Genomic DNA, 25,049 nt, shown 5'->3' with positions numbered 1-25,049 from the left:
ATTTCTGCTTTATTCAACAAGAGACATGGAATTTGTGTTCCGTCGAAGGAATCTATCGTGTACTCTACTGTCTCTTAAGTTACGATTGATGAAAAGCATCGAGCCTTAAAAGTCTAAGTTATTTTAAATGTCACTATGATTAGATCTGGTCTAAAAGTGTTAAAATCACCCTGACTACATGGATGGATATCACTTCACAGTGTTAAGGAATTCTGCTTTGCCCAGATACTTTAAGTTCTCTTGGCATCTTTAGCAGACTTTCTGAAAATCAAAGTTCTAAATTCTCCAGAATTTGATATTTCCAGAGGGGCTACTGCAGATGCCAAGAGACCTCTCTCATCTCGCAGAGATAATAACCAGTTGGGCTATTTGGATTAAAGGTGCTGTCAAGATGTGACATGATGCTAAACTTCAGGTATAAGCATGTTTCTTTCTAGCTGCTCCAGCCCCTGGCTCTGAAGCCAGATCCTTTAAAGGGAGATGAGGAAGTCTCCATGCAGCTGACGCTGAATAACCGGGCATTGCTAGTTCAAACGTGGATCACACGGAGGTCCAGCCCAAAGGGAGAGTGTTGCAAAAGAGACTTGGAGATGCTTGGAGACGGTTATGAGGCAGATGCTAGAGACCTGGGTTCCAGGAGCCCAAGAAAGCTCTAGTGTCCACAGGCTACACGGTGGAAACCCGGAAGCCCCAAAACTTAAACTTAGGGGCTACACAGTAACACTAGTTAAACCCGGCAACCCAGGCCCATAACCCACTGGCTACACGGTAAATATCCAGAAGCCAAAGGATGGCAGTAACACACCGGTTGAACGCTGCTTAAATCTGAAGGCCCAGGGAGTCAGGCTAAGCAACCAGAGAGACCCGACTGGCTGCCTCATTTCTCCTCTCTTCTCTTCCAGAAGGGAAGCTACTACTGTTCTGCAGGACTCTCCACTGTGATGCACGGTTTGATCCCCAGACCTTATATAAGGGATGACTGACCTTTTCTGTACTAATGCCTGGCCACAGTATAGAGGACCAAACAGCATAGCCAGAAAATGAGAGGTTAAACTATGAAGTAATGTCACAGCTAGCCTGATTCTTACCTAAAAGGTCTCTTCATGGGCATGGTTATAGCTCACAGGAAAATACTAAGTGTCAGAATTTGCCCATGACCATAGTTGTCTAACTCCCCCTGATGACATTAAAGCAATCTTCAAAAATCAGGGTTGGGTTGAGCACCCCTTGACTGACATCATAGAGGCTGCCTCTGTGGTCTGCTTTATTAGAGACCAGGAGAACGAGGAGCAAGCTCGCAGCAGGAGCGATGTAAGGATAGGCAACAGGCCAATCAATGGCTGTTCTGCACGGTGATCTGCCGTCAAGGAGACCCAACAAGGCCAGTCCACCCCAAACGGCACCCGTTTCCGATGTGAGGAGCCAGGGCGTTGGGCAAGCAGCCGTCGTGACAGAAACCGCCTCCTGTCAGCTCAGCCGAGAGCAAGGCCACTGGACACGGAACTGCCCTGGGGTCGAAGGACCCCTGGTTCAGAACCGCAGACCCTGTGGCTCCGAGCTTAAAGCCTTTGGCTCTGCCCAGCCTCTGCCCAGCTTCCAGCTCTAGCCACTGCTGTTGAGGGGATGGCCTAGGGTCAGTGAAACATAAGTTGCCTATTTGTACCAGCCTCCTGTTCAGCTCTCCTCCTAGTCCAGCTTCATAATGGGAGTCAACAGGGTGCCTCTCTTAAGGAGATTCTCATCTCTCTTCTCTTCTGGCACCCCACGCGTAGGTCTGGGCCTCACACACCCAGCCAGGCCTTGATGTCTATCCAAATATTCTTAACCCTGAAAGCCCTTCCTGCTGATATCAGAAACGGCCTCTCAAAATATATATCCAACTGTGGCCCCTTAAAGTTCCCTGGAAGCGCCATCTGGGATGCCACGTATGTTACCGGCATTTGGGGTGCCATATGATATCAGAAATGACCCCTAAAATATATATGAAAATGTGTCTCCTTAAAGTTCCCCAGAAGGCCCATCTGGGTTTCCACATATGGTACTGAAATTTGAGTTCCCTACGATATCGCCATATGCTTATTAATAAATCCCCAATATTAATAAGCCCGAGAGGGCTCTTGCCTAATATTTAGAGAAGAATTCTAAATACCGGCACAGATAAATGAGGCAGCATGGTACATGGTAAGCTTTACTTAGTGCGAAAGATGCATAGGAGAGTGAGAGCTTTATCTAAGAGAGAGAGGCAAATCTGGACTCATACGGAGCACCAGGAACCAGCCACGTGGAGGAGCATCTAGGCCAGGAAGCCTAGGGCGGGTGGTCCGAAGGCCACAGGCCCTGGAGGCGCAGGGCTACAGCCAGCCCCCTCCTGGCTAGAGGCCAGGGAAAATAAGAGGGCCAGGACACACGGGGTCCCAGGCTTTGGTCCCAGGCTTTTAACCCACTTCCAAAGGGGAGTGGTTAATTAACCTGATTGGCCGGTGGGCACTCAGGTGTGGCCAGGTAGGGGCCTGAGGTCACACAGAGGTGTGGCAAAGGCACGGTCTTCCAGCTCACAAAGCTAATTGACTTTAACCTATACACCTGCCTACTTCACTGCCAGTTCCTAAAAACAGGGCTTTGAGTAACAGCACCTATTTGGATGGGTCCTCACCGAGGACTTAAAGGGCCTATCTCTTGAAGGGGTGCAAAGTAATCCAAAATGTAGATGGTTAAATGTAAATGATTTATTAGTCTGCTCCCCTTCCCAGCCTGAGATTCTGGTCTTATCCATCGGCTTAACTTCCTAGCAAAACGAGCTACTAGGTATCCAGAAGAAAAGGCATGACCGGTCCCTTAGAGAGTGAATTATTTAACCCTTCTCCACTCCCCTGGGGAGAGAAGACCAGCGCCAGAGAGGATATGGGCCATGCAGCAAATGCTTACTTCTGCAAACCTCAGGCAGTCCCACCTTTTCCCTAACAGGTAACCGATTCCTAGATGCAGGGAAATAGCACAGCTCCTACACCAGGCTCTCAGCAGGGAGCCAGAGCAGAGCCCCCTCCTTTGGGAAAAGCAAGCAAACAAGGCTCAGCTTTTATCCACTGAAAAGCTGCCAGGACTAGGGCTCTCACAAAGGGATTGCAAATTCAGGCCTTCAAACAGGCAGGCCCTAGACCTGCGACCTGCTGCCCGAGAAAGTGCCCCGAGCCAGGGTCAAACTAAAGGGGCAAAAGTCATGTTCATGCTTTCTTGGACGAGGCCAGACAACTCCAGGGCCAGGTCAGACAAGACTAAAATATCTGGCCTAACACCACATCTGGTCATGGAAATGCTGGTCACTGCCTCTCCTTGGCGACACAGCACCAAGCACATTCTGTGCTCGCTGCAGACTGTTGCCCCTTAACATCCTTGCGTGTCCTCTCTCTAACAGAACACAAGCCATCTGCTCCAGATGCCTCTAGGACATGGCTTCCAGCCTACTCATCGGGCGAGGTGACCCGCTCTCTGGACCAAGCAGGACCATGCTTCCCGAGGCCACTCTCAAGCACCACAGGACAGAGAGCAAGAGAAAAACACCCATATCCCCCTGGACGCCCACTTGTCAGCTTCGGAAGTAGCTAGAAGACAGAACCCCACCCATTTATCCCCATAAAAGAATTACGGGTATTCTCTCTTGAGGGGGGATATGTCAGGTAGGAAGTCAGAAATTGAGCCTGTGTGTGTGTGTGTGTGTGTGTATGTGAGAGAGAGAGAGAGACAGGCCTGCAGCCCAGCACCTGCTGCGGAAGCCCCAGGAGCCCAGACCCTGGTCACCTCCCAGGTGGTCCCAGCCCTTCCCCAGGAAAGCTCCCAGGAGAATTCTCTCTCCTCAGGACCAAGGGGCAAGAAAACCTTCTCAGACAGCCCACCCACGGAGCCCACCACAGAGCTCCGGGCTCCCAGCCGGCTTCGGCCATGTGGGACTCAACCCGCGGATGGAAGCTTCTGTGTGACTGTCTTTCCGGTAAGTAAACAAATCATTAAGAATAAACAGAAACCCCCTTTCTTGAGGCGTCCTTCCACTGGGATCCAGGTCCCCCCCCCCCCCAGGCATCCGCGTCCTTGGGGCGGAGGCGGCAGCAGCAGTCGGTGCGCCCCGCACGGCCTGCCCAGCGCTGGGGCCGCCCTTTTCATCGGTCCTCGTCCTCGGGACGCTCTCCACGCTAGTTGAAGTGTGTCAGCTGCAAACGAGCTCCAGTGAAACACAAGGCCCCTCTCACAGCGGCAGTCGGTGCGGGGGCCGGTCCCCCGCGGTGCGGGTCCCGCCCCAGCCGGGAGTCACGAGCACGCGGCGGAACCGCCGGCTCTCTCCGGCCCTCGCGGGAGAACCCGGGAACTCCGTGCGGAGGCCTCGCTGCCCACAAGGCCGAGCCACGTGGCCATGTTTCCGCGGGGTGGCGCGCGGTGCCTGGGGCGGGGCGGGGCGGGGCGGGTGCATGCAGATGAGGACGGCGGGGGCGTGACATGCAGATGAGTGCGGCCGCGACCGAAGCGGCGGAGCGGGGCGGGGTGGAGTGGAACGGGTCCCGAGCGCACGCGCGAATTCGCCCGCGTGGACGATGAGGGCGATAGGGTGGCGTGGCCTGCGGGGCGCGCGCGGGCCCGAGGAGCGGCGGGGGCGGGGCGGGGCGGGGCGGGAGTCACCGCGCGTGAAAGGTGCGCGGCGGGGGCGGGCGGCGGCGCGCGCGCAGGGGCCCGGCATCGCTTCTCGGCCTTTTGGCTAAGATCAAGTGTAGTATCTGTTCTTATCAGTTTAATATCTGATACGTCCTCTATCCGAGGACAATATATTAAATGGATTTTTGGAGCCGGGAGTTGGAATAGGAGCTTGCTCCGTCCACTCCGCGCATCGACCCGGTATTGCACGGTGCACCCCCTCGGGGGATACAACGCGGTCTCAAAGGCAGACTTCACCCAGCTCGTGGGCTTGCTTGCCCAGAAACGCCTGGGGCTTCTCCTTGCTCGTGTTTTGTGCTGCTTCCTCTGCGTGTGCAGACCAACAGGAGACCAACCACACCGCCCAGACTAGACGTCTCGCTGTCCAGCCACAATGGCAGTGGTCCACCTCTGGGAGCCAACCAGCCTGCACCTCCCAACAGGGGACTGTGGCATCCATAGCTATTGCCTCCAAGCCCCACATGGCCGCCGGTTCTGCTCCCACCTCTTCCGTTCTAGCTCTCTGCTACGGCCTGGGAAAGCCCACACGCTAAGGCCCCTGCACCCGCATGGGAGACCCAGGAGAACCTCCTGCCTCCTGCCTTTGCATCCCATCAGAGAACCAGAGCATGCAAGACCTCTCTCTACCTCTCTCTGACCCTGTCTTTCTTTCCTTTCTTTCCCCTCCCCTCCCCTCCCCTGCCCTCTCCTCTGAAATTTTCATTAAAAACAGCCAGGCCCCAGGAAGATGGGCTAGGAAAGGCCAGCAGGGGGCTCTGAGCCCTTGACCACTCCCAGAAGGAAATAGGGGTGGGAGAGGGCTCCCCGTACACTTCCTCACTGGGTTCAGGCCTCTCCAGGCTCATGGGCCCCTAAGTTCAAAGTCTCTTTAGCTGAGGGGAGAAGGGGCAGGAAGAGACAGAAAGAGCCCCCCCCTTCCCCTGCATTGTCTTTTCACAGACGCTAACACTGTGGAGACCAGGGAGCAGCAGGTGGAGGAGCCCTTCCACCCTGAAGGCAGCTTTGTCCCCCCAACACAAAATACATAAATAAATACATAAAAAGAAATATTGTGTGGGCCGGTGCCACGGCTCACTTGGCTAATCCTCCGCCTGTGGTGCTGGCACCTCGGGTTCTAGTCCAGGTTGGGGCGCCGGTTCTGTCCCGGCTGCTCCCCTTCCAGGCCAGCTCTCTGCTGTGGCCCGGGAAGGCAGTGGAGGATGGCCCAGGTCCTTGGGCCCTGCACCCGCATGGGAAACCAGGAGGAAGCACCTGGCTCCTGGCTTTGGATTGGAGCACAGCGCGCCGGCCGTGTTGCCGTTTCGGGGGGCGAACCAACGGGAAAAGGAAGACCTCTCTCTCTCTCTCTCACTGTCTAATTCTGCCTGTCCCCCCCTCCAAAGAAATTTTAAAATATTGTCTTAATTTGGAGCTTTTTAACAGGTTCTTTCAAATGTAAATCAAGGAAATTGGCAGATGGAAAACATCACAAGTATAGAAATATGCGCTTGATAAGAAAGGTTAAGAAGATAAAAGGTTTTTTTGAATAAAGAAAGGACATGGTTTGTAAGAATGACTTCATCCTGATGGCTAGTTTACTCTTGACTGGAATGGAAATGATAGAACATTTCAAGTAAGTTGAAGAGGGTGTGATGAAGTCACAGAACGTTATAAAAAAAGAAATTTTTAATCCAAATCTATTCTATTTTTTTTTTTGTTAACATAGAATTATAATCTGATAATCCTCTATTAAGGAAATAGAGGATTTTTGCAATATATGTTAGGAAACTTTTTTTTTTAAGATTTTATTTATTTATTTGACAGGTAGAGTTACAGACAGTGAGAGAGAGAGAGAGAGAGAGAGGTCTTCCATCTACTGGTTCACTCCTCAAATGGCCACAACGGCCGGAGCTGCATCATCCGAAGCCCAATAGCCAGGAGCTTCTTCCCAGTCTCCAACGCTGGTGCAGGGGCCCAAGGACTTGGGCCATCTCCCACTGCTTTCCCAGGCCATAGCTGAGAGCTGGATTGGAAGAGGAGCAACTGGGACTCGAACCACCGCCCATATGGAATGCTGGCGCCGCAGGCGGAGGATTAAGCTAGTGCGCCATGGCGCCAGCCCCTAGCAAACAGTTTTTAATTGTCTTAGAAATCTGTTTAAAACTTGTAGCATCTCCTTTTGATCGTTTTAATTGGTGACTCTGTTCAGTGTTTTAGCAAGCTCCAGTAAGCTCGTCTCTCTCCCTAGTCCTGACTCTGTTAAAACTGTTCCAAAGCATGGGATTCGACTCAATGCCCCAGCTCTTAAATTTAAGGTTTTATTTCTGAGTCTTGGAACAACCAAAGAGACACAGATTTTGTGTTATGTTAAAGTAATCTATTATGTTCTCTTGATGTCTCTGTTAAATTCTAATTGTTTAAAAACACCTGAGTTTGTGTTAAGAATTATGATTTGTTTGAATATATGCTTATCCTAAAACATTTGAGTAATCACCTTGTCACAGGGATCAAATTTGGTCTATATTATGTCATCGTGTTAAGGGATCTTATTTCAACCAGATATTTTAAGCCTTCTTGGCATCCTTGACAGGCATTCAAAAAAAAAAAAAAAAATCAAAGGATATGTGTCTCTCATCTTGTAGAGACACCAACGAAGCAGGCTATTTGGATTATATTAGAAGTACTGTCAAGATGTGAAGTGGTGCTACCTTTTAAGTTTTGATAATATAAAATGCTACCGCTACAAATGTCTGTAAGTTAAAAAGTCTAATGACCTTGTGTTACCAGACACGATGGTTATCCTAATGAGAAAGGCCTAAAAGGGTTAAATGTTCTGTAAAATCCTGCAGGTGCTTTTGGAAATACTGTGTGAAGTAAGCAAGTGCCTCTTGTTGGTTAATGAGTTTAGAATTTTACACGTGGCAACTTAAAGTCTTTGGCCATCCACAGTTTTATATATCAGATTTGCTGCTCATAAAACTAAAGCGTTGTTATTCTGATGGACTTTTTCCAGCCACTTCTATTGTATTCAGAACTTTGGGGTAACTCTGTAAACAGATGAAGCCAATAATGTATTACAGATACCAACCGAGAGAAAGTATGGTTAACTGAGGTTACTAAGAGCAGCAAGTCATTCGAACCAACTGGTAATTTACCAAAAGGAGTTAAAGAATTTTTTTTTAAAAAAAGCTATTACTGAAACTGCTTTATTGTGCTATCTTGTATGTTATGTTATATGTATACACATATGGTATGTCTACACGGGAATATTTCTTAAGAGCTTTATTTTCATTGGCTTATAGAGAACAGATTGCTCATAAATTTAAACTGCTAAAATTAATCAAAGATACATTTTGATTCCTGTGACCTGAATCTCTGTATCAGAAGCTTTAAATCTGTTGGTAGAAAGAAATGAAAATGTTTTTATATGTTTGTGCTTGAGTTTGCTGATTCAACAAGCCACATCATGTCAGATATTTAAGAGATGTTTCCAAACACACGTATTCTTAAAATTTACAGGAGGCATCGGACCTCCTGTTAAATGTTCTCCTAACTGGTTATCTAAAGGGTGACATCGCTTGCTAAGTCTTCATTTGCTATTGCTATTGTCAGCAAGCAGTCTGGGACTCCCTCCCTCCTCTCTCTAGTCTCTTCAAGATGGGATACTGAGTATTTGGAAGGACGCTCCAAGAGGCACCACTTGGCTTTTGGATCTTAGAAAAGGGATGGCTACCATTTTCTGTGATAATAGCATAGGCAAAAGGAGAGCTTAAATTATAATTTCACAGCTAGGTTGACTTCGCCTTGGGCACGGTAAACAGGCAAAACCTCCCTTTCAGACCACGCAAAGGGAGAGAAAGCTTTCAAGTGAGGACACAGCTTTCCTCAGGGGCATTGTCTACCTCACAGAAGAACCACTACCAGAACCACTACTACGCCTGTGACTGTAGACTTCTAGTGTGGGCCACAAAGGTCTGCTTTAACCAAAACCAGGAGGAAGAGAAAGCTAGGCATCAGAAGCAACGTAAAGATAGGTGGAGGCCCATTAAATGTAACTCTGCACTCTGAACGGTGCTGTTTGTTTTTTTTTTTTAATTTTATTTTATTTTATAATGAAGCAAACGATGGTGCCTGTCTTAGGTTGTGGGTTCCACCCGCACATTCTTACCCGTCATCAGAATCCATCGTCATCGATGAATCCCTGTCTTAGGTTGCTATGTGCGGCAACCCATCTTACCCGTCATTGACTACCCACCGTCTTATCTTCTGAGGGACTTCCAAGGCCTAGTTAGAAAATACACGAAACACCTGCCAACAAGACGGGCTGTAAGGAGGCTTATGAGGAAGATTACAATCCCCACAAACAGTTCTTTAAGCCAGGAGAAATTTGGCAGCCAGGATGTAAGCCAATTGAATAAGCTTTTGGACCCTTTGTCTTGAGTCAAGTAAGAAGCAAGTTCTGTGCATTTTTGGATTTCAATAGCAATACTATGAGAGTTATCAGTAAGATTAAAACAACATATTCTTAACTTGATTGCATTTTTGTGATGTAATAAGAGAAGATAATCAACGGCTGCACTATTATCTAGAATACCCTGCCGCAATACTTGTTGTTGTTCGTTTGATAAGGATAGGGCAGTTGAAGAATGATCGATATTTTTTTAAAGCCAGTTAAATTTAGCAGTGGGGGGTTGTATACCAACTTTAGTGACACTAATGCTGATAAGTTCTGATAACCCACTACCATCGGACCAGCCTGACATTAGGCGAGAGATGAAACATATAGCCAAATATCAACTATTTTTGATTACAAAAGGAGGTTTGGTACAAAGTTTTAAAGGATGAACGTCAGTCCATACAGACTGCAGCGAGGTTAGCACAAATTGCAGAACACACGGAAAACATCCCATACAAAGTAGGAAAAGCAGTAGCGGTCCAGCCAACATTGATAACCAATGAATCCATTGAAACCCTCCAAATGAATAGTGGGTTAGTAATAAACATATGTTGCATTTTACTCTTAAGTTTATCAATAACAGACTCTATATATGGCACATTGTTCGTAATGTTAAAATAACATTCCCCTGGTACAGATTTACAGCTTATATGATTGTTTAACAGCAAATAATCGATAGCTGCTCGGTTTCAGTGTACTCCTGGATGAACTTGATCCAATTCTTCAGCTATACTGGATAGCGCAGTAGCAGTAAGATTGATTGTTTTGGTCACCAAACATGTAAGCCTTCGTAGTCCACGATTATTTCCATAAGCCAATCCAGGAACTCCCACTAGCTGTATAGCCATGGTGAAAGCAGGTCTCCAATTACGATGACATCATCATCACAGTTCTCAGGGAATGAGCGTCGCTGTCCTGTCTTTGGAAATACAGATGTTAAAGCATTGGGGCCACACGGCCCAATGGGCAGTTGTGAAAATCATCAGGGGCTAACAATGTAAAAGCAAATTGGTTGCATAAAAATACCCATCCCTTAGGAGCCCGCGTCCCATACCAGTACCGGATCAGGTCCATTCGATTGATTGGTGATAGGATCCCTCCATTTCACCATTGCTCTTTTCGCAGCTGTGTGGATGCCAGTGTTGATCAGCTGCAAAACGACCATCTTTATCCAATGTGAAAAAATTTAAAATGAATAAAGCATGTGAGAGCCATTTGTTAGGAGAATGGGCAAGAACCCCAAACTCCCCTTTTTTAATTTTATTAAAGCATTGCTTTAAAGTATTATGTGTACGTTTAACAATGCCTCGACCCTGAGGATTATAAGGAATGTCAGTAACATGAGATATAAAAAAGTTACACAAAGATTTTTAAAAGAGGCAGAGATATAAGCAGGTTCATTATCCGTTTTAATCTGCTTTGGAGTTCCTAGGGAAGCAAAAGCTTGTAATAACACATCTTGTGGCTTCACCTGTATGTAAGGAAGCAAACATAAATCCAGAACAAGCATCAATAGACACACGTATATATTTTTGTTTACCAAATTCCATGAAGTGGGTGATATCCATTTGCGATAGTTGATTGGGGAATAAACCGCGAGGATTAATTCGAAGGTGAGGTACTGGTAACTGGATGGAGCAAGTAGAACAGAATGTTACAATTTGTCGAGCTTGTTCTTGAGTCATATTATGTTTTAAGCGTAACGTATGAGCATTTAAATGATGTAAAACGTGATCTCCTGTTGCTGTATCAATAGAATATATGCATAGAGCAGAATGTGCCACACGATTGCCATCTACCAAAGGTCCAGGAAGATTGGAATGTGCTCGAATAGGACCTATAAAGAAAGGGCAGGTATACTGCCGAATGACAGTGCAAATGCGAGAACACAAAGGAGAGGCAGCTGAGGATCCAGGAAGGAATGAACAAGTTTCCAATCGAGGCACCGATAGGAACACATATTTGCTATCGGTGTATATGTTAACCGCTACATCCAAAGTAGACTGCAATGCAAGTGCAACAGCAGCTAATTCAACTAGCTGTAGAGATGAAAAAGAGGTGTTAATAACTGTACGGTGACCATCACAAATTACAGAAGCTTGACCAGTGTTGGCACCCTCTATAAATATCAAGCCAGCATTCTCTAAGGGTTGAAAGCTTGCATTTCGTGGAAATACACAGGAATGATGTCATAAAAATTGTATCACTTTATCTGCTGGATAGTTATTACGACCTTGTCCTGAAAAAGAAGCTAATGCAAGAGGCCAGCCTTCAGTGAAAGACAGGAGCCATATTAGCTGTTTGTTAGTATATGGTTGGTTGACATATACATGTCAGCTCTATTTCAAATATCTTTTGTACATTTTAGTCTCCCTTTAGCGATAATCTCAGCTATTGCATTATAATATGGTACAACATTCTTTTGAAGGGTAGCCTGTAAATATATCCAAAGTAAAGGGGCCTCTTGCCACAACAGAGTGGTGGGTAAATAATCTGTAATCAAAACAATAAGAATTAAAGGTTGATTACAATCAATGCAAGAAACACAGCTCTGAGATAAGGCTTGTTGTACCTTTTGCAAGGCTAGGCATGCTGCGGGAGTAAGCACTCCTTGGGAGGTAGGGGAACTGTCTCCCTTCAGGATATCGAATAAAGGTTTAAGGTCTCCTGTTGTGAGGTGCAGATGTGGACAAGGCCAATTAATACCCCCTAGAAGTTTTTGAAAATCATTGAAAGTCTGTAAAGAATCCAATTGTGAGGTGGAAGTATTGTTCATGGGTACGATTGGAAGCCTAGATATTGATAAGGATATTGAAGTTGCATTTTCTCAGGGGCTGGCTATGATAAGACCAAAAGCAGATAGTTGCTCTTTCATTCCTGTCAGACATTGCATCACCAAGAATTCCTCGGGTCCAGCTATTAAAATATCACCCACATGGTGTACAATATATAAATTGCTATATTTTTTGCAAATTTGTTGCAGAGCAGCATCAATGAATTGTTGGCACAAAGTAGGGCTATTAGCCATTTTTTGAGGTAAGATCCTCCATTGGCATCTTTGCATAGGTTCTTTAAAATTTACTGGTTTAACACGGAAAGCAAATCGGGGACAATCTTCTGGGTGTAAAGGTATAGTATAAAAATAATCTTTTAAATCTATTATTGCAATATAAGAGTCCTTTGGAATTGCAGTAGGCAATGGTAAACCTGGTTGTAAAGCCCCCATCATTTCCACAGTAGCACTAACAGCCCTAAGGCCTTGAAGCAATCGCTATCTCCCAGATTTCTTTCTGATAACAAAAATAGGACTATTCCAAGGAGAATTAGAAGGAACTAGTTGTCCCGCTGTTAATTGTTCTTCCACCAATATCTGTGCAGCATTTATCTTTTCCTGCAGTAAAGGCCACTGATCCACCCACACGGGATTATCTCATTTTTATTTTATTTTATTTTTTGCACGGGGCACAGGCTGACCAGTAGCCATCAAGGGAAACCCAAGCCTCTCTGGTCATGATTGACAGTTAAAGTAAGTAACTGGAGATGTGATGCTTTGTTGTTGTTTGCCTAAACCCTTACCTGGCAGATGACCTTGTTGAAGTATGTTAGTGGTAACAGTCTTATTTGGACTACGCATTAAAGCCCCCATTTGAATTAGAATATCACGTCTCCATAGATTAACAAGTAATGCAGCCAAAATATAGGGGCGACAGGCTCCAGCATTACCTGCTTCATCCTCCCATTGCAGCAACTTGGAACTTTGTGCTGATCTCTGACTCCGACCAATACCTCGCGACTGAGTCATGGTCATTTCCTTTCTCCAATTCGTGGGCCAGCTTGCTGCTGAAATAACAGAGCCATCAGCTCCAGTACCTAAAAGACCACTGAATAACTTTTTATTTAATTTTAAGAAAAATTTGGGTCGGTCCTTAGTTATGGGTTGTATCCAATAAGCATCAGAAGATCCAAAACCTTTATTTCCTCTTTTATTTAAAAAAGACTTTCCAATTGAAGAGAAGGGGAGCAGAATCGGTTGAGCGATGCGTTGTCCTGGAGGTAAGTTACATTATTGGTTTGAGCCATCATTTTTATCTCACCAGTAAAGTCAGCGTCTGTAACTCCAGGAAAAACCTGTAACCCTTTCATAGTTGTACTACTTCTGCCCAGTAGGAGACCAAAAAGCCCAGTTGGCAAAGGACCAAAAATCCCAGTAGGGAGGGCTTGTGGGCCCATCTCAGGGGTCAGTACTCTATAGGTCCAGTCGCGCACTACCCTCTGTGGCTCTGTGGAGGGAACTGACGGATGTAGGGTGTTTTGTCGAGGAACAAATGTCATGGCCCCCAAAATGTGTTGGTTTTGTTGGGATGGGGCCTGGGGCCAGCCCCGCTTTTAGTTTTTTGAACTTTATTCTTTTAATGAATTGCCTTTCTATCAGTTTTGGAGTGACATGTATTGGCCCAATGCCTTCCTCTTTTGCACCGGGGGCAAATCGCAGGAGGAGTCTTATTTTGATCTTTAACTTTTGGACCTTTTTGTTGCACATGTCCCTGCTGCCCACATTGATAGCACCCTCATTTATCAGGCATAGCCCTCCTTGTTGCTTTTTGTAATGACATACCAAGCAGAGTGGCAGGTCCTGAATGTCCTGTTTTCAAATTAATCCATTTTGTTAATCTCTCATCAAAGAGACTGTCACTGAACACCTCAGCCACAATAGCCAATTGATCCATATCTGCATTGTACTTATGTTTTGTAGAATGCACAGTACTGTGGGCATTCCTAGGCAGTCTTCACACAGCACCAGAAAAGGATCCATACCGAGAATTAAACATCATTAGTCATCATCACGGGCACGTTTAACGTTCAGCTTGACTGCGTGTTCCCCCGGGATGAAACAGCAGCAGCAGAGGCTTGCTCCGGCTCCCCCTTAAAGCCCCCAAGGACAAGGGTGGCTCATTGCCAAGATTTTAGGCAAGCAGTGCGTCCCGTCTCAGATCTTGGCCAGAGAGAGAGCCGAGACACAGAGCATGCCCACCTGTTTATCAGAAAACATACCTTTATCCTCCTCCCCGGGAACTGGCCTGTGGGGAGCAAACCGGACTAGACTGAGTTACTGGAATTAAGACTTATTCTATGCATCTGCTCTCCCACAATATGGCGCTGGGAGAGAAGTAAACAGCTTCCGCACAGCTGCCTCCAGTTCAACCAATAAACTGTAGGACTTGCTACTGACTGGAGGAGAGCAGCGTACTCGGCGTGTGGGCAGCCGAGTTGGGATTGGCGGAGGAGGACTATAAAGGAGGAGAGAGACAGCATGCACCAGGAACATCTAAGGGGAACACCTATTTGAAGGAACACCTGTGCAGCCCCCAAGAGAGCCGGCCGGCGGTGTGCCGCTCCCCTGCGGAAGTGGGGAATGTGGCCAGGGGGAACTGCCCTTCCACGGAGGTGGAAGGGATAGTAGCCAACCCGGGAAGAACCAGCAGCAAACCCGGGGAGGGCCGAGCAGACGAAAGAACAGCGCAGGGTCCTGTGTCGTTCCTCCACGAAGACGGGGAGCGACACTGGCCAGGCTCCCAAGGAGCAGGAGAAGGTTATCCGGCACACAAGTTACTTGTTTATCAGAGCCAAACGTAGATACAAGCCTCTCCATCCCAAAAATCTGTCCTTACATTTGGCCCTAGAGTTGCACCAAGGTATAGGCATAATTAACACATCATAAGAATACAATACAAATTTCTCACACAAGTATACATCCAGCAATCCAACACAATAATATTCAATGTGTTTTAAGGATAAATTGAAACATATCCAAGGGGGAATTAGCCTCTTATTATCTGTAATTGTTACATTTTTGCAGGTTTGTGGAATCTTAACTATTTGCGGCATATTTTGATTTACATTTTTTTTTTTTTTTGTAAAGCAAACCAAGCATAATCTGTCCAAGCATTCCTATCAATAATAGGGGTAGAGTTAGTACCTAAAACAAAAACAGAATGGGTAGTCCGGACACTTTGTCACCACAATTCCTCATTTCACATAGTAACATTAACTTCACAACAGGTAACATTTACTTCAAATGAAGTATTTAAATGCAAGGTGAGGGCTGTCCAGTGTACACTGATCTGTATTTTTTACTCCCAGCGTTTCTTATCCACAACACCCTCTTCAGCAAACCAAGGACTAATGTTTTCAACAGCACTGATAAACTGCTCTACGGTTTGTTTCTTTAACCCTATTCTCTACATCTGCAATAAAGTGTTCACAGCCTTTGTCGTGGCTTGCTTTGTTTCTTTAAATGCACATTAAATCTTTTCGGAGCAAATCCCAGTGTTGCTCCTTCCCGACTCCTTCTGCAAACCAAGGACTGACTGTTCCTATAGCACTAATGAACTGTTCTATGGCTCGCCTTTTTTAACCCTTGCTCCTCCTGCCTTGAGTGATGCTTTTAACCCCTTCACAAAGAGAGTTCCTGCTTACTTAGCGTTTGCCCCATAGTTTCTCGTCGCTCTGCTTACCCTCGTAGCCTTTATTGCGGACGGGTCAGGACGCGGTGACCACCATGCAGGTCTTCACTCGCCTTCTCCGGGCCTGTATCACAGATGAAACATCTGTGGTGGCTCTTAGGAGAAGAGGCGGCGACCTAAATGAAACAGCCAGCTTTTCCAGCGACGTTCAGCTCAATTCCCGTTCCTCATGCCCCACGTTGGGCGCCACTTGCCCCGGCCCGCGGGGTAATCTACTAGGACACGAGGAGGGCAGACCTGAAGGGAGAGACCAACCAGACACGAGAAGGGAGACCAAGACAGTACTCTGATCAAGCCCTCACTTTATTGGAGAAGGAGGTAGCTTATATAGTACAAGGCAAGGACCGTAACAGTCGAGGGTAAGCAGGGGTCATCTTACAACATAGTTTAAAGGAATAATTTCACAGGAATCAGTATCAGTTTGACAAAGGGGGTTACAGCGAGGTCTTACAGCTACCAGATGTGCTTATCAAGGTACAGGAAAGAGAGCACTGAAGCCAGATGGCCAAGCGCTAACCATAGCAGTGAGCTGTACAAATGGAACTTTCTAGTGAATCCTCCTTACAGGAACACAGTTGAAGGTTAGTCTAAACAAAGGCCTATACAGGGACACCAGCACAGTGGCTCCCAACAACAGGGTGCCTTCCCCAAGAGGTTCACACCTCCCTTAGGATGTACCCCGTGTGAAGAGATCGATAAGCTTGTTCCTCATAACGGACAGAGCCTTCAAGCCCACCGGATTATTATCAGGCCCCTTCTGTCAGTTTCTGTTTGGCTTAGACAGCACCTTTCTTAGGTCCTCTCATAATGACTCTGTCCTTTGTTCTAGACCCTGTCTAGCCCACTCCGGGCCTCATTCCTTTGAATCGTGGCCTCTGCTCTTGCATCAACGGCTCTACTCCCCTTGGCTTATCAATAATCCTCTGCAAGTTTGGGACTGGCCATCTCCAGGCTTTCACCTTCCAGCCCTTGTCCTCCCGCTCCTGTTCCAGTTTTAGCCCAAGAACAGCTCCTTGATTACTGATAACAAATTAGGTATCAGACCCTCTGAGGACTCTTTTGTGTTATCATGAGCAAGCCAGATAGGGAAATCAGGTCTTCTGACCTCCACTCCAGTGGGCGTCTTGTCCTTGGATTGGTGTCCACAGTTATGTTAGGTAGGAAGTCAGAAATTGAGCCCATGTGTGCCTGAGAAAGGCCTGAAGACCAGCACCCACTGTGGAAGCTCCAGAAGCCCAGCATCCTGCACTTCGAAGTCCTGCCCGGATCCTGATGACCTTCCAGGGAGTCCTGCCCCTTCTGCCTGGCCTGGTAAACAGGCTTCCTCTAAGGCGGGGTGATGCCGATGCCAGCCAGGCATCTCCCTGGTAAGTTCAGGGAGAAAAAGTCAGACAGGAATTCTTCGTATTTAACCCAACAAGTCCTTTGTTCGGGAGAAGGAGAAGGAGAAGGAGAAGGAGAAGGAGAAGGAGAAGGAGAGGGGGAGGGGAAAGGCGGGAAGGCAAGACCCATCCCCTTAGGAACCCCAGCCTGCACATGAACTACGCACTCTCTCTCGGATCCTGCCTGGAGAGGTGCCCATCGTTCTTACGCGTGTCCCTACCCTAATAAACCTTGCTATGTTGCTTTCCCCTGCTGCCTCACGCCTGAATTCTTTCTTGCACGAAGACAAGGACCCTTTGCTTCTCTGGTCACACAACTAGACAAGAACCCTGTGGATGCGGGCCGGCGCCGCGGCTCACTTGGTTAATCCTCCGCCTGCGGCGCCGGCACCCCATGACGGCGCCAGGTTCTAGTCCCCTACTCCCCTAGTCCCCGTTGCTCCTCTTCCAGGCCAGCTCTCTGCTGTGGCCCGGGAGGGCAGTGGAGGATGGCCCAAGTGCCTGGGCCCCTGCACCCGCATGGGAGACCAGGAGGAAGCACCTGGCTCTGGCTTTGGATCGGCACAGCACCGGCCATGGTGGACATTGGGGGAGTGAACCAACAGAAGGAAGACCTTTCTCTCTGTGTGTCTAAAACTCTACCTGTCAAAAACAAAAACAGAAACGATCCTACGGATGGTTCCAGGGTTGGTTTGCCAGCTTGCCATGGCTTACTACTCTACTAGTGGCACCGGCTGGCCCTGTAATTCTAACATTCCTAGCCCTGCTTCAAGGCCCGCGCATTAAAAACTGTGTTACTAGCTATGGTCCAAAGAGAATTAGCACAGTGAAGTTAGTGGCTCAGCGGGGGCTCTCTCTTGTCGGTGGTTTTAGCTTCTCCTGGACATGGAATGTCGCGAGGCAGCGACAGGCCTGGACACACAGCTGTCCTGAGGAAGCCTGTTTCCCACACGCGCGCGGAGCCCTCGGCTGTCTGCGCGGGGTAACGCCACCTCGGTGCCAGGCAGCGAGCTCCCGGGCGAGCAGAGCCCCGCACGGCCTGCCCAGCGCAGGGGCCGCCCTTTTCGTCGGTCCTCGTCCTCGGGACGCTCTCCACGCTAGTTGAAGTGTGTCAGCTGCAAACGAGCTCCAGTGAAAGGCAAGGCCCCTCCCACAGCGGCAGTCGGTGCGGCGGCCGGTCCCCCGCGGTGCGGGTCCCGCCCCAGCCGGGAGTCACGAGTACGCGGCGGAACCGCCGGCTCTCTCCGGCCCTCGCGGGAGAACCCGGGAACTCCGTGCGGAGGCCTCGCAGCCCACAAGGCCGAGCCACGTGGCCATGTTTCCGCGGAGCGGCGCGCGGTCCCTGGGGCGGGGCGGGGCGGGTGCATGCAGATGAGGACGGCGGGGGCGTGACATGCAGATGAGTGCGGCCGCGGCGGTGGGGCGGGGGAGGAGAAAGGAGGAGGGGGGAGAGGGGCCGGTCCCGAGCGCGGGCGAGGAATCGCCCGCGTGGACGATGAGGGCGATAGGGCGGCGTGGCCTGCGGGGCGCGCGCGGGCCGGAGGAGCGGCGGGGGCGGGGCGGGGCGGGGCGGGAGTCACCGCGCGTGAAAGGTGCGCGGCGGGGGCGGGCGGCGGCGCGCGCGCAGGGGCCCGGCATCGCTTCTCGGCCTTTTGGCTAAGATCAAGTGTAGTATCTGTTCTTATCAGTTTAATATCTGATACGTCCTCTATCCGAGGACAATATATTAAATGGATTTTTGGAGCCGGGAGTTGGAATAGGAGCTTGCTCCGTCCACTCCGCGCATCGACCCGGTATTGCAGTACCTCCGGGCACGGTGCACCCCCTCGGGGGAAATAATGAGTTGACTAAAAACAGAACAATCAGTGCTTAAGGAACTCTTCGTTTTTTCTCGCTACTTCGCGACCCATGGGAATAAAAGGTCTTGCTTCTACACATACGGGAAAAATAGAGCTTCACAATCTTGTTTCCGGCCGTGACTGGAGCACAATCTTAGTCCACAAAGAACTCTAGAAATCCATGTTGAGAAGGGGATTTCATTGCACTTTAGGCTGCATCTCCCAGTGAAGGTAAACAGAGCGTGAATTCCAGCTGTGATGTTTGGCTATTGAGCAGCACTAGGAGGAGTTCTAGATCAAGAGTAGAGAGGGGGACAAGTCCGAGAAGTTGCGTTCGGTTCGGTTCGGTTGGTTTTTTTAAGTCAACTATTTTAGGGACAGGATGTGCCTATTTAAGCCCAGAGGTGAGGCCTGCACTTAAGACGCCTGCATCAGGGCCAATGTCGCGCACAGCAGTGTTAAGCTGCCACTGCTGCATGCCATATCGGATTCAGTCCACACCGCCCCAGCTCCCTTGTAAAGTGCTGTGACAAGTTGGGTCCACAGATGGCCCAAGTCCTTGGGACTCTGCCAGCCATGGATGAAGCGCCTGACTCCTGGCTTCAACCTAGCCAGACTGAACCAGCAGATGGAGCACCTCTCTTCTTTCAGATAAATGTTTATGAGATAAGCAAATGCCTGTATCCCATGTCAGAGTGCCTGGGTACAATACCCCAGCTCTGGCTCCTGATTCGAGCTTCCTGCTGGTGCAAGACCCCGGGAGGCAGCAGGTGATGCCTCAAAGTAGTTGGGGCCCGGCCGTCTTTGTGGGAGACCAAGATGACCCTCCCAGCTCCACTCCAGCCCAGCACGGCTACTGGCCATTGCAGGCATCTGGGGAGTGACTCAGCTGCGGTTGAAGCCATCACCTGCAGAGCCAGCCTCCCACATGGGTGCGGTTCCTGAACCAGCAGATGGAAGCAAAAGCGCCTGCTCTCGCTCTCTCCAGCCTACCCGCTCTGTGTGTGCCCACTCCCACTTCTGTCTGCCGGCCAGAAGGGAACAAAGGAAGGGAGGAAGGAAGAAAAACGAAAAGAAAGAGCATTTGGAAGAACAAGGGGAAAAGTGTTATCTCACCAAAAAGCTTCCTTTTCCTTTTCCTTTTCCTATTCTGAAGTACAAAAGCAAACTGCTGGTTGGGAGACCTTTAATGAAGTCTTGCATCCACTGCAAAAGGAAAAAGAGAGAGAGAGAGAACCAATGATTCTGTGAGGAATCAGCGTGCTAGAAAAAACAAACAGTGCTTGCAGGTGCATTCCAGAAACTGGAAAGCCAGCTACGATTGTCCTCTCTGGTCAGCAGGACTGGGGCTCTAAGTGTATGGTAGCAAACAAAAGGGCAGGATAAGCACAGGCTCCAGACTGACTGGGCTGTGTCCTGATGGATGACACACGAACATCTCTGAGGTCATACTTCGCTGCTTGCATTTCATGTGCAGTCACGTTGCACAGAATATCCTGCCATCTCCACCTCATGACGAAGCCAAGGCAGGGAACAAGTCTCCCAGGGAGCTGGGCTGCTTCTGAGATACCTGGTATCAGACCAGCAAGCAGATGGGACCTGGCTCAACAGCCCAACCTCCCCTTTGCACTGCTTAAAAGCCTCCGACCTGTAGCCAGCACCGTGCCTTGGAGGGTTAAAGCCTCCACCTGCAGAGCTGGCGTCCAGTGGGTGCCAGTTTGAGTCCCGACTGCTAATTTCCGATCCGGCTCTCTGCTATGGCCTGGGAAAGCAGTAGAAGATGGCCAAGTCTTTGGGCCCCTGCACCCACGTGGGAGACCCAGAACACGCTCCTGGCTCCTGGCTCCAGATCAGCTGAGCCCATTATTGCAGCCATTGGGTGTCGCTCCCCCTCTTCGCGGAGGAACGACACAGGACCCTGCGCTGTTCTTTTGTCTGCTCGGCCCTTCCCGGGTTTGCTGCTGGTTCTTCCCGGGTTGGCTGCCGTCCCTCCACCTCCGTGGAGGGGCGGCTCCCCCTGCCACTTTCCCCACTTCCGAGGGGGAGTGGCACACCGCCGGCCGGCTCTCTCGGGGGCTGCTCAGATGTTCCTTCAGATAGATGTTCCTGGTGCATGTTGTCTCTCTCCTCCTTTATAGTCCTCTTCCACCAATCCCAACTCTGCTACCCACACGCCGAGTACGCTGCTCTCCTCCAATCAGGAGCAGGAGCAGCTCCTGCAGCTTATCAATTGAACTGGAGGCAGCTGCACAAAAGCTGTTTCCTCCTCTCCCAGCGCCATATTGTGGGAGAGCAGATGCATAGAATAAGTCTTAATTCGAGTAACTTAGTCTAGTCTGAGTTGCTCCCCACAATTGGGGAGTGAACCAGCCGATGAAAGATCTTCACTTCCTTCTATCTTGCCTTTTAAATAAACAAATAAATCATTGTAATTAAAAAAAAAAGCCTCAGATCGTGGTCACTGAGCAGGAAAGGACAGTATTTCTTGAGACCCCAAGGTCTGCACTTGTCCTCATCTACCAACAATCTTTTCTTGACAATCAAATACTGTCCTCTAAAAAAGTTATTTATTTTTTAAAAGATTTATTTTATTTATTTGAAAGACAGAGTTATAGAGAGAGATCATCTGGTTCACTCCCCAGATGATGGCTAAGGCCAGAGCTGCACCAATCCAAAGCCAGGATCTTCTTCCAGGTCTCCCACGTGGGTGCAGGGGCCCAAGCACTTGGGCCATCTTCTACTGCTTTCCCAGGCCATAGCAGAGAGCCGGATCAGAAGAAGAGCAGCCTGGAATAGGACGGCACCCATATGGGATGCTGGCACTTCAGGCCAGGGCTTTAACCTGCTACACCACAGCGCTGGCACCTATTCATTTATTTGAAACTCAGAGTGAGCCGGTGCCGTGGCTCCCTAGACTAATCCTCCGCCTTACAGCACCGGCACACCGGGTTCTAGTCCCGGTCAGGGCGCCGGATTCTGTCCCGGTTGCCCCTCTTCCAGGCCAGCTCTCTGCTGTGGCCAGGGAGTGCAGTGGAGGATGACCCAAGTACTTGGGCCCTGCACCCCATGGGAGACCAGGATAAGTGCCTGGCTCCTGCCATTGGAGGGTGAACCAACGGCAAAGGAAGACCTTTCTCTCTGTCTCTCGCTCTCACTGTCCACTCTGCCTGTCAAAAAAAAAAAAAAAAAAAAAGAAAGAAAAAAAGAAACTCAGAGTGACACAGAGAGAGAGAGAGAGAGATCTTCCATAAACTTGTTAACTCCCCAGATGGCCACAATGATGGGGGCTGTGCCAGGCCATAGCTAGGAGGTTCTTCTAGCATCCCACGGGGGCGCAGGGGCCAGATCACCTGGGCTGTGTTCCGCTTCTTTCTCAGGCGCATTAGCAGGGAGCTGGATCTGAAGTGGAAGCAGCCTGGCTTGAGCCGGAGCCCAGATGGGACTCCAGTGTCCCAGGTGGCGATTAACCCTCTGCCCCACAGTGCAGGCCCCGCCTTAGTTACATGACTCAGCACCAAGGGCAGGGACCCCGCTGTCTGGTACAGAGGACAGGAAGAGCTTGTTCACAGGGAATAAAGCGGTGGGTTAAGGACGTGCAGAGATGCACAACCTTTCTCAGGGAGAGACACGACCACTACACTGTGCGATACTGCAACACAATGGCTGGGCACGGCTGTGGGAAGCAGGCTTGGCTGGGACTGCTGGCTGCGCCTCAAGTTCCCGTCCCTGCTGCAGTGACTCGGTCCGTGATTTACTGCCCAGAAAGGGGTTCGCAGGCACCGGGAGGAGGGGTCACCAGACGGGCGCATGGGCTAGTGCTGCCCCTTTAAGCGGTGCAGACTGAGGAAGGGGGCTTGTTACCGGAGAATGGCAGGGTTCTTGTCTTCACGCAAGAAAGAATTCAGGTGCGAGACAGAGGGTAGTGGAAAGTAAAATAGCTAAGTTCATTAGGGAAGGGACGTCCATAAGAACAGACGGGCACCTCTGCAGACAGAACCTGAGAGAGAGTGCCCAGTCGCTCGGACTGGGGGAAGAGCAAAGTTACATGGTTGGGTGGAGAGAACACACCTGGCCAGGCAGGCGGGCGGCTCAGCGTGGAGGCAGAGGGCTGAGCGTGCAGTCCGGTTGAGGCCGGGGGGTTTCAAGGAGATGGGTCTTTGTCTTCACACATCTCCTCCTGAAACAAACGACTTTATGGGTGTAAATATGAGAAACTCCTATCTGAGTTTTCCCCCAGAAGTTATCAGGAGGAGGCCTAGCTGGCGCCACCCTGATTTTAGAGGAAGGGTGAGCAAGATCCCTGGGGGACCGGGATCTAAGCAGGGTAACGGGGGCGATGCGTAGACACGGACGGACAAGTCACAGTGACAGGAACTCAAGGGCGACACCACCATACAGCTCCACGTATTCCCCTCTCATCTCATTCCCAGCACAGGGACACTGAAGCCAACCTGGCTCCCTGATCAAGCGACCCCAGCACCCCAGGTGGGGCGGTGTGGGGCACACGTTTGGTCAGCTTGAGAGCCTTTGTCTACACCAGGGTGCCTGGGTTCCAGTCCCTGGGGACAGCAGGGTACGCCCCCACAGGGGAACACGTGACATCAAAAAGCAGGCTGTAGAGGTTTTCTCTTTAGCTGTTGCCAGTTTGTGTTGGGCTTGGAAGATGCCCCAGTGTTGGGGCTTCTGTCTCACCTGCTGTCAGGTAGGAAGTCAGAAACTGAGCCCGTGTGTCTGTGTGTGTGTGTCTGGGAGACAGGCCTGCAGCCCAGCACCTGCTGTGGAAGCCCCAGGAGCCCAGACCCTGGTCACCTCCCAGGTGGTCCCAGCCCTTCCCCAGGAAAGCTCCCAGGAGAATTCTCTCTCCTCAGGACCAAGGGGTTACCTGATAACAGGGGCAAGAAAACCTCAGACACACCTGAAGGGAAGCCCCCGACTCAGCCCAGTGCCAGCAAATCTGGGGAGGAATTTGCTAATTTTCTCCCAACAAACCCTTCCTCCAGGACTCTCCATTCTTTGTCCTGGAGGAGGGGGGAGGTGGGTAAACAGACCCCCTTAAAATCCTAGGGAATCCAAAGGGATGGACCCTCAGCCCTCTGCCTCTCTGCTGAGCCACCTGCCTGGCCTCATCCTCTGCACTCAACCATGTAACCTTGCTCTCCCCCAGTCTGAGCGACTGGGCTCTCTCTCTCTCGCTGTCCCTTCCCTCCTGACGGATGCCCTGTCCCCAGTAAAGCCTTATTACTCCGCTCTACATCTCACGCCTGAATTCTTTCTTGCGTGAAGACAAGAACCGCCAGCTTCCATGGCCTTCCCTCCGGGAACATTTCTGCCAACCACGAAGGGACTTCCACACAAGAAGGAGGGGGGAGGGGAAATGCCTGGGTCTAAGGCTGGCCTTGCAGGTTTCCCCACCTAAGCTAGAGAGACACCTTAATCCATGAACCCTTACAACCCGATGGATGGGTCTCTCTGCGGCTCATGGAAACTTTTCCTTCAGCCCCGCAGGAGTCTGACTGCCTCTCTGTGTTGTGGTGTGCTTCCTGTCCGAAGCCCTGGGCTCACACGCTGATGATCGGCCCTCTTCTGTGCTGCTGTCCCTGACTTGGCTGATGAGAGTTTTCACGTGTCTTGAAGGTTTCCTGTTTTTCTATTGCCAGTACTGAGTCTTGATTGGGAGAACTGTGTCTCAACGTTGTTTACGTTATCTGCCTATTTGTAATGTTTGAGGGATTACCTCAACTCTGATCAGATCTGGCCCACAGCCTTGGTAAAAATGCTCGGGTTAGACGTACTCTTTTGGCTAAACGGTTCGACTCTTCGACAGTTTCAGTTCTAAACCGAGTCTTCTGACTTTGAGGCTTCCAGTCGGATCCCTGGACCTCTGAAAGAATGAGACTCTGATTTTGTTAAAATAACAGCTGTTTAGTCGATTCAGATTATGTCAAGTATGCTAAAAGGTTATAAATGATGTCAGGCCTGTGTTGTATTCGTGTTATCGCTTTCCAGCTAGAGTGGTCTTATAGTAAACGAGAGTAAATTCTGTGTATACAAGCCTTTATGTTGGTAACTACAGTCAGCCAATACAGATTGGTTCAAAATCCGGTTAACCCAAATGCCCTCCGGTTTGCTTTGGTTCGCTCGGTTTACCCGTGTTTTTGGTACGCTTTAACCG

At 49.5% G+C, this 25,049-nt stretch overlaps 1 long non-coding RNA gene, 1 other non-coding gene and 1 pseudogene across 2 annotated transcripts; 2 read left to right on the top strand and 1 right to left on the bottom strand.

Annotated features, from left to right (window-relative positions):
- The first annotated feature begins 4,721 nt into the window (after positions 1-4,721).
- Positions 4,722-4,899, top strand: LOC127484566 (U2 spliceosomal RNA; annotated as a pseudogene).
- A 7,667-nt stretch (positions 4,900-12,566) lies between these two features.
- LOC127484487 (uncharacterized) lies at positions 12,567-19,102 on the bottom strand. The gene is made up of 2 exons (XR_007911527.2): positions 15,649-19,102; positions 12,567-12,973 (listed from the first exon to the last, which is right to left on the bottom strand). It is a non-coding gene; the product is annotated as an uncharacterized lncRNA (long non-coding RNA).
- On the top strand, positions 18,676-18,866 carry LOC127484561 (U2 spliceosomal RNA). The gene has a single exon (XR_007911624.2). It is a non-coding gene; the product is annotated as a U2 spliceosomal RNA (small nuclear RNA).
- Positions 19,103-25,049: the final 5,947 nt, after the last annotated feature.

This window comes from Oryctolagus cuniculus, chromosome 17 (genome assembly GCF_964237555.1).
Source record: "Oryctolagus cuniculus chromosome 17, mOryCun1.1, whole genome shotgun sequence".
Taxonomy (NCBI): Eukaryota; Metazoa; Chordata; class Mammalia; order Lagomorpha; family Leporidae; genus Oryctolagus; species Oryctolagus cuniculus.
This window is presented reverse-complemented; position numbering and strand designations above follow the sequence as displayed.